The sequence below is a fragment of the Morone saxatilis genome, unplaced genomic scaffold, assembly GCF_004916995.1.
Source record: "Morone saxatilis isolate NCDOM2014 unplaced genomic scaffold, NCSU_SB_2.0 Contig15, whole genome shotgun sequence".
In the NCBI taxonomy this organism is placed as follows: domain Eukaryota; kingdom Metazoa; phylum Chordata; class Actinopteri; family Moronidae; genus Morone; species Morone saxatilis.
In genome coordinates this window covers 22,842,632-22,852,953 of record NW_023339707.1, presented here as the reverse complement: position 1 = coordinate 22,852,953, position 10,322 = coordinate 22,842,632, and the positions used below count along the sequence as shown (strand labels likewise).

Sequence of the window (10,322 nt, the reverse complement as noted above, 5' to 3'; positions counted from 1 at the left end):
CACACACACACACACAAAGCTATCAAAACACCTTTTCCCAGCCTATGAGAAGTGGTCCTCAAACCCCCCCAAAAGCAAACATTTATCTCAATACGGTAAATAACACGTCATGAAAGTTGTTACAGTGCTTTTAAAATGAGTGATTATCTAAGAAAATATACACTGCTGTGTCATTAATACACTAACCACAGAGATCATCCGCCGATGGACTCCTACACTGCTGAGCTTCTGATCGACACAAACAGGAAGGGTCAAAAATCGAGAAATCAGAGAGATCAACCTCCAAAAGTAGATTCGGGTGTGTTATCTCCTACCTCGAGCTGCTGTGCTTCAGCAATGATCGGGCTACAGAGATCTGCTTAGGTTTACTACTTTCTTAACTCCACACCCCCAGATTTTTTTTTTCATTTAAACTCAGCTCTCATATTATAATAATATATATCTATATCTCTATCTATCTCTCTCTGAGTCACCATAAAGTGTATTATGCAACTTTTTTTAACATATGCAGCAGTTCTGCCCAAGACCGGCAAACGTTTAGTTTTTGTGGATAGAGACCTCATACTTTATGATCAACACTGTACTAAGGACTCTCCTTTACTTTCTTTTTACTCTCTTTGTCTTTGATTAACTGCCAATTGTAGCATCTTTTAGCAGTTACAAGTTTTTGTAACTTTGTAACCGAGTTTGCTGTAACTTTTCCAGGCCTGTAGTCCTCCTCTCAGACTTTTACCAACCCCTCTCTTCCATCATATGATTTATAGAGGCTGGACAGGAAGAAGAGAACTTTTATTGAGGAACTCAAACTAAAACTGTAAAACTGGGCGACAAAAACAGGAGCACAGACAGTCAAGCTTCGAATTAATGGAGACAAACTGCACGAACGAGCAGACTGGATGAAGTTGTGCATCCCAGCTACTAGACGTAAACAGCATCCATTACACTGCAGATAAAGACTTATCACAGTATATAGGTTTGTGGCATGTATATGTAACAGAATTAAATGTAAATATTATGAATAGTTCTAGTCAAACTGTTCTGCATTGCACATGTTCCCATTTTAGGAAGAGCACCCACAGGTCTTTGTGAAGCCACTTAACTAGAGTAAAGGCACATGAGTGGCCTATACAGAGTTGTGTAACAAGATAGTAAATCTGAGTGGGGGGTCCTGCAGGTTTTAAAACAGATTTCAGTCCTTTTATCTTTTTTTTAAATGATTACCACAGAGGAGAGTGACCTAACTGCAAATAGACATGTTGGCTTTAAAACAAAAAGCTGGAGTGAAAGGGAAAATGGCTTAAATTTAGAGCTTTTAGTGAAAGGGAAACAAGCCAGGACCCAGTTAGGGGGAAAATCAGGGCCAACTGGTCAAGGACACAGGTGTCAGGAAGTGTTCAGTCTCCGTGGACAAACAAGGAAAGTCTGCACCCAGTGCTACTGACAGCACACCGCTGGGAAAGCTCAAACCCGGTTAGTTTAGTCTGTGTTCGCGTGTGTTATAGGTGTAATAAAGACAGAGAAAATAACAAATATTGGAGCTTTTCTAAAAAGAAGCTTCAGCATAACATATAAAAAGAAATCTGACACACTTAGAAACAAATATACTGCAGTTACAGTTAAAGATCGCAAACATCTTGAACATAACTTTAAGAAGAAACTAGTTTCTCAAAGACAAGGCCAGGAGGTTGTAATTAAAAGGACACAGGGATAGAAGCTACCAGCAGTTTCCCACCATATTAACAGTGCTCACCATTGAAGCCAGAGGCATGTCAAAAGTAACAAAAACCATCCTAATCCTTCAATTGGATTCATGGATCGCAGCCCATTCTGGAGCCAGCTGCTGCGCTCTCTCAACTTCTAGCCTCTCCTCTTCTCTCTCTCTTTCCCCTTCCACCGTGAAACAAGCACATCCACGCCGTCCTTGCTGTCCCGACTTAAGATGCCAAATCAGTCCAGAGAAGCTGAGTGACAACTGTAACACTGCCACGTTATTCCCCCATCAAGAGGCTTGCGTTGAACTTTCACTCAGCCCACGAAGCGTCCCCGTTCCAGCTGACAGGGTCCGGGTTGCTCAGTGAGCGTGGTGTCTGGCCGCCGCGTCCTGCCGTGCCCGACAGCAGCTTCTCTTTGAACCGGGGACGTATCTCTGTTCTGTCCTGCTGTCCAAACAGTCAGTGGTTGCATTTCATACAGACACTGGCTTGAAGTCATAGCAACCAGGAGGATCTTGCCTCATTGTGTCGGGCAGGAAAGAGGAGGGAGGGCCGGGGCCAAAAAAAAACAGGGGAAGGGAAGGCTGATCTGAATATTTGGAGGTGGAGTCAGTGTGACAGCTTGTAGGGAGCTCCCTGATCCAAACGCACATCCTGGTGCTTCAAGCTGCCAAATGCTCTTTAGGTCAGACTCAACAGGCTGCTCACAAGTCGAAATAAACTAACCCACTTACTTATGTTGAATACATATTTGAATTCCACTTGTATATTCTGGTATCAGCTATTTCCCCCCCATTTAGTGCTAGATTAGCTTTCATTCCAAGCAAACCCAATAAAAACCAAGACAATTATAGGCTGTAAACAAATGGGAACGCTTCATTCTTTACTCTTATTTGAAGTTGGTCCACTATTCTTTGCGCTATCTCAAATCACTGTTTTGCCTGGAGACCTTTGAACAATGCCATGCCAGTTGGCCAAAACAAGGAAAGTAAATGCCCCGATAATGGCCAAACGGGAAATTCCCTTTGTTTACTTGCATGTTTCAGCACATTTGATAGGCTGCTTATGCCCAGTAGATAAGCACAGGCACACCGCCTCCTCTAGGAGCACACAAAAACATTGTAGAGGTGAAAACTATTCAGCTGATCGACAGGAAATTTGTCTGCATCTATTTTGATAATGTGTGTGTTATTTTGGTTGTCTAATGGCGGTTCCAGCTTTTGTCTGTTTAATATATTAGCAAACTGAATATCTTTTGGACAGTTGGTCAGACACAACAAGCTCCTTGAAGGAGTCTCATTGTGATCATTCTTTACAATGTATTTGACAATGCAAATGATTAACCCGGAAAATAACATTAATAGATAAGTGAAAATAATTGTTAGTTGCAGCTCTTAAACAGTCTAGTAATTTGAATCGGAGTTGGTTATATCCCTGCAGGTAATAATGCTGCAACAATTTACTTCAGCTAAAGCAAATATACCCTCACAGTAAACACTAAGCCGCTCTAGTCGTGTCTGCCTAACTAATTATGTTTACAAGGTTTCCCTTGTGCCTCCTGTGTAAACCCGTCAGTCAGGACAGAGGGCAGACCCTGATCTCCCTTTACAGAGCTACTCGATGTGAGAACTGCGACTTGTGCAGGGGGCCGGTCAGGTTAACGATATCAAGTCTTGTGTCCCCTTATCTTATCACAGTGGTTTGTGGCATTAACCTTGGCCTGGAAAGGAGAAAATCTTTAAATGGGAAGGGATTGTATTAAAATAACGTAGCGACAAAGAAAGAGAAACAGAGCACAGAGACCCCCACCCCCCCACTTCTCTTTCTGCTAGCTGCTACTGCCTTTATGTTAGTCAACTGATAACAACTCCCCTTGATCAGGTGGGTTGATTAATGATGGGAAAACAGTAGGACACTGACCTTCCTGAAAGCCTGGACACACACCAACACTGGCGCACACACACAAACACACAACCAGGAAATGGAAACTAAAAGAAACCCCCGGTGGTCAACACATGCTGCGTGCTTCAAGGCCATTTCATTTCCAATAATCAAGACCTGATGGCCACCACAATAGTGAAAAAGCTCCAGCCTGAGGTGAGAGATGAGAGTTGTCAAAACAATGCTCCAGTTACCTCACCCCCATCATTCAAACGGCTAATGTAATGAGATCCTAGCCACCATCACACTCAGCCCAATACACAATCACACACTAACTTAACTGTATATGACATTACATTAAGCTAAAAATGAATCAAGCTTAAACATATTAACACATTATCTGACCAACAGCCAAAATCCCAAATATATTAAAGTTTACTATCATATATGAGAGACAAAAGCATCAAATCTTCACATTTGGGAAGCTTGAATCAAGAAATGTCGATCAATAATAGACTAATAATTGTATAAAACATTATTGCTACATTCTACAGAAGCAGCGAGAAAGGACATCTCATCACTGCATCCTCAGTGTCAGCACTGCACACAGACGTGTCAGCAAACATCTCACCTCAGTTGATGTCGGTTTCGTGTCAGGAGAAGGTGACTCAGGAATCTCTGAGTCCACATGCAGCAGATCCCAGCTGTGCCAGGATGTCAGGCGACCAAAACGGACCATTTTCCACAGGAAAACAAAAGAAAATCCCCTGAACCTCAGTTAACAAGAAGGTCTGAGTAAACCAAAAAAAAGGGCCAATTCCAAAGGTCAAGAAAAATCTATTTCCAGGAAATCACAGTCCAGACAAAAGTGCAGAGCAGAGTGGAGCATCACAGCTACTTTCCTTTGTGCGTCTGACTGCCTACCTGATCCAGCAGGTACTGTGTACTGCAGACCAACAGTCACACAAACAACAATCATAAAGGTGTGTGTTCACCCTGCAGTAATCTCCACCTTTAGGCATCAGGGGAAGTTCTTTGTCTTTCCAACACACACACACACACACACACCTTTCTGGCACAGACACACACATACCTCCTTCTCAGCATGTAGCTCCTCCCACACCATAAGGGGAATAAATAATAGTCTCACAACACCTTTTATAATTAGTTTCATTAGAGAATGGTACCAAACACATGAGTCAATTCCTCACACACACACGCACTGGACTGGACGAGCTGGATTCTACAGTTAGAAAGAAATTATTCTAATATTAGATCGCAACAACAACATGGGCAGGAGTGGGTAATTGTTTGTTAGCAACATATAAAATGTCCAAAAAAATCATCATTGAGTGTTTAAGAAATACTTTACTGCTCTTACAATACTTTAGGGTCGCAACTTATTTTTTCACTATTAATTAATCGGATTATAATTTTTAATCGAATTATTTATCAAAAAATAGCAAAGTAAACCTCTTCAAACAACCAACAATATCTGTAATGTCTGTATACAACAATATAAAACTGAGAAAAATATCAAATTCCCAGATTGGAAAAGATGAAATCAGGAAATATTATGATTTTTAATTTTTTTTTTGACAAAAGACTGAAACTATAAACTGATTTTAAATGACCTTTAAAATAGTTGCAAATTTATTGATTATTGACTAGTCGATTCAATATATACAAACATATGAATAATGTACATTGTATTATGCTGTAACTCACATGTAAATATATTATTATTTCACATTAAATACAATGAGATATACTTTTCAGGCAGATCTCACGTGGGATGCATTATATGGTTTATTTTTTTCAGCCGATACGATAACCTGCTTCTCGTGGCCGATATCGATAAGATAACCGATAATTTTGCATTTTTTAAGAGGTTCGTGACCTGTAGTTTTTCCACACCTGAGGGTACGAAAGGCTGAGATGTAGTGGGCAAAGATGGATGATTTAATATTCCATAGGTCCAATATAACCAAATCTAACTGACATCACTGTTGTTAACACAATAGAAACAAACAGTTCTGACCCTTCACACTGTTTCTAGTAAACTTCATTAAAAAACTTCACAAACATAATTTGGCTTTCATAGAACATAAAGCCTATCAATCGTTTTGGATTAAGAATTCCAAATAAATGATCACTTATTAGCTGTAATTTAATTATCCCGATGATTTCTAATAATGTAAATTTCCCATTATCAGACCCTGGTTCTTACTTTACAAACTAGCACTGATGTTAGGGAGAAAATTAAACTGCATGCACACTTAAACACAAACTTTAAGTGTCACATATATGCCAAAGCCCCTTATCAACTCAATCATTGACACTTCACACTCTATTAACAAACTATAGCGACTCATGTTTCAATTCAATTCCTCACATCAAATGCGCCGTGTGACCGCCACTGATTCAACCATTGTTATTCAAAGTGCCTCTGTCTTAATCGACAATTGTCCCCATTGTGAGCTATCAGACAGGGCCGACAGTGAGGGAAGAGGCGGCTGCTAGAACTGAGGAACAATCTCCACACATCACATTACCATCCACAGTTGTGTAATGCAGGTAAAAAAAGAACATACCGAGCCAGTTTCAATAAGAGGAAATAAATAAGGACAATTACTTCTGCCACCATCTTCCGCCTTCCTAAACAAAACACACTGAGTGCATTGTATGAGCTCAGCTACATGAATACAATATTATTAAAAACAGACTTTAATCCCTCTGTGGTGAAGAAAATGCATGTGTTGCTGTTTGGCAAACAGTAAGAAGACGAGACATTTGCCACTCCTTTCACTGTCTTCCAGCTGAAATGTGGGCTCTCTACGTCATCGGTTCCTTCATCCCTGAGGGCTTTTTGGGGCTTTTGTCAGCTACAATATATATATTTCCCAAGCACTGAGTACTTATCTCTCCTGTCGATTACATAACAAACTTCGTCAACCCCTGAGGCAAAGCCTGGAGTCTCTGCTTGTTTTTGGATGTGTGAACTAGGGCTGCGACTAATGGTCGCGTCTAATGATGAGTTTCAGTAATAATACCAAAATAATCATTTTATTATTTTACAAAAAAAGCCAAACATAATGTTCGCTCAAATTCTTAATGTTGTCTAAATACAAGCAATAGAGTACAGATTTTTTTCATACATAAAATTGGGTAAATATTGATTGATGTAAGGCTGCCAGCAATGATTATTTTCATTATCGATTCATTTGACGATTATTTTCTCAACTAATCAATTATTTGTTTGGTCTATAAAAAGGTCAAAAAATAGTGGAAAATGGCCATCACAGTTTTCCAGACCTGTAGGTGATGTCTTCCGATGTCTTGTTTTTTCCAACCAAAAGTTGAAAAGTTAAATTTGACTTTCTCAAAGCGAACAGGAGAATGTTTGGCATTTTTTCTTGAAAAATACTGATTAATCAATTATCGAAATAGCAACAAAGATAGTATTTTTCAACATTAGAGTTGTTGTTTTTTTAAAAAGCCTAATTCATCAAATATTAAATGCTGTCTAAACTCAAGAGCATTTTGGTTAAATAAACTCTGCAATGTTTTGATTTAAAGATAGGTGGATATGAATCTGATCAACGAGAAATCCAACGGCAGCTTTTGGTGCATAAACATTTTAGAAACTCTGTGTTAAAGACACATTTCAGTACTGAGGTCTGATTCCCTGCCTTCGAACTGAGTATATAGAGGTAGAGTGCATTATGGGAAGACTGAGCACTGACACACATATGGAGGATCCATTACTTGACATTAACTCCCTGGGAAAGTCAAAACCATCCAACTGCAAACTGCAATGTCATCCTGGCCAATGTGATTTGCAATCTCTGGATGAAATAATCTCACTCTAAGTGAATACACATTACCCAGTTACATGGGTTTTATGTATTTAAACTGACTAAGAGACAGTAAGTGTGACAGAGCGGCAGAGTGTTGTATTCAGTGTGCTATGGCAACTGATGGTCCCGTGTTATATAAGAAGGGCCAAGTGACAGAGAGCGAGGATCAATGTACTGTACATGCTTACTGAAAATCACAAGGTCCCTGACGGTTGACTTATCTTTATGACCACAGTAAAAGTTGCAGTTTCAGTTCTTAGGAAAAGGAAAGGCTAGCGAGTGCCTGAACGCTTTGTGTCCAGAAGCTGTTGTGTTACTGTAAAAAGCATGGTCAACATTTTCTAAGGGTTTAGTTTGGTTTTTCCAATCTGACGTCATAATGCGTTGCAGATAGACCAAAACATCCTGACCCTGACCCTGACCCTGACGATCAGTAACCTCGACATGCCAAACAGAAGGGGGATCCCAACTTTTAGATTTAGTTTTAGTTTTGTTGTTATGTGACTGCAGCTGGTCGCATTAACCCTGCAGCAAAACATGATTACTGAATGAATCATTCACTTAACATAAAATGAAATGAAATGTAATGTGCAGAATTTTTCTTCACTGTTATAAATGTGTGTTTTTTCTAATTGCACAGGTTAAAAGTTTAACTTATTTTAGGTCAATATCAAAGGTGATTGGATACACTGCTGATATTGTAAGTGTGTGAAAGGATGTATTTTTTACGACCGGTGCAATAAGTGTGAGGCACAGACAGGTTGGGAACTATCAGCGAGGTTGGAATGCGTCTTCGACCAATCAGAAAGCTTGGCCGAGGCTCCCCGTTGTAAAATAATCAATCTGGATCATCAAAGCTCTCTGCAGCGTATCGTAATCCTGCCAGAGCCTATAAAATGTAGCATGCACGCAATAATAAACTTGAAATACCTCATTGAAACAAAAGAGTAACTCTGTACAGAAAAGGACAGGACTTGGCTGCATTTCCTCTGAAGCCTGGCACAAGCCGCTGCCATGCCAGGCCGTGAATCCGGTCACTAGGCAAATATCTGAACTTCTTTGAGCAAAGCTCTTGATTCCATAAAAAGCAGGCACGCCTGTGTTTTATGGTGAGTGCCAAAGCTGCTGCCATAGAAACTCAAAGACGTGTCCGAGTAGAGCTTTTGTCCTCTGAGCAGCTTTCATAAAATATGGGCCGGAACCCAAAATGGATCACAGGGTTTTTGCTGTTGAGTCTGTTAAAGACAAAAAGTATTAATAGACTTCAATGGGCTTGAGTTCTATGGCAAGAGGCCACTATTTAAATAATTTATGAGCCATTCTTACCAAATAAATTCACAAAGACAGAGACATTAGAAATGTAGGGCTGCAGCTCATGATTATTTAAATTTTTGATTGGTCTGCTAAATATTTTCTATATGAACCAATTTATCATTTGGTCTATAAATATCAGAACATAGTGCCATTTTCCAAGAGTCCAAGTTGACATATGCTTGTTTTTGCCTGACCACCAGTCAAAAACTCAAATATATTAGTAGTTCACATATATATTTACTATCATAAAAGACTATGAATACTGACATTTAAAGGAGCTGGAGACAGTGATTTATTTGATTATCCTTACCAAACAGATTTTAAGAGAAATAAAAATACTCTACTGTGAGTAATAATTGGTGCTTTGTGTGATTTTTCCACAAAAAAGGTCAAACAGCTCGTTAAAAAACACTTACAACACTCCTTCTCCCTCACTGAAAAATCCAGAATATATAATTATATACAAAAATTGGACGCAAGATGTCTCTTACTTCACTAAAAAGTTCATTCCAGACGAATGGGCACTTCTACAAAACACTTGAGTAAGTTGCATACTGGACCACAATTGGCTTCCAATGTCACAAAATCCTGCTTTTACAAACACAAAAACATGAAAAAAAATGATTTAAATGATTAATCGAATAATCAAAGTTGTTCCAAATGAATTTTCTGTTTGACTTATCTATTAATCCAACAACACTAACAGTCAGAGGCTCAGTGTGTTTGCCAGATATCAAACAGATGCACCAGCTTTCATCAGACTATCAGCAGCAGCTCATTACTGCCCCCCTGAGGCCTTGCACTACAGTTGATTTTATCTCTCACATCACTCTTTCCACATTCACAGCCAATAAAACTGACAAGCCATTACCTGCAGTGTGGGGACTTTGAAATTCTCTGGCAACAATCTCTGAAAGGAATTACACTGTCAGTAGCTTGATGTCACAAAGAAAAGAAAATACAGCAATTCCACCCAGCAAAAGGAGCTCACACACACTGTATGACTAAAACTGTGCTTTCCTCAGCAACCTCCAGTGTTTATGTCTCGGCCGGATGACTAACCTTAGTGACTTATCGCCACAGATGGCTTTAAAATGCTTCAACCGAGCCACTACCTGTTTCCCCGCCTAAAGCAACGATGACATCAAGACTCATCTGTTTACAGTGTGTGCACATTCACACACACACACACACACACACACACACACACCATCGAACTCACCTGTAAGTGGGTCTAGACTTGCCTCGAGGGAGTTTAACAACCAATGACTTGTTTCAAGCACTTAATAGGGGCAGCTCACAAGCTAAGTGCTTAAACCTGACGAAACGCCTAAAATGAGAATACACTTTGAGGTCTGCAGTGACACAATGAAAACTCCAGCACAGTGCAGTTTATCACTAATGCTACAGGGTATGTAGACATTACATATTTCTCTTTTTTACGAGAAAGTACTAAAGCTGCTTTTAACAAAAAAAAGTATCAATACTGCTTTTTACTGCATATTTCCTACCAAAGCGGTAGTATCAGTCTCTTTGTGCTCCCTAACAGGAAATG

At 39.6% G+C, this 10,322-nt stretch overlaps 1 protein-coding gene across 1 annotated transcript in view; it reads right to left on the bottom strand.

Annotated features, from left to right (window-relative positions):
- plekhg5b (pleckstrin homology domain containing, family G (with RhoGef domain) member 5b) overlaps positions 1–10,322 on the bottom strand; it is a 61,077-nt gene that overhangs the window by 10,973 nt on the left and 39,782 nt on the right. The gene's annotated exons all lie outside the window — the stretch shown is intronic.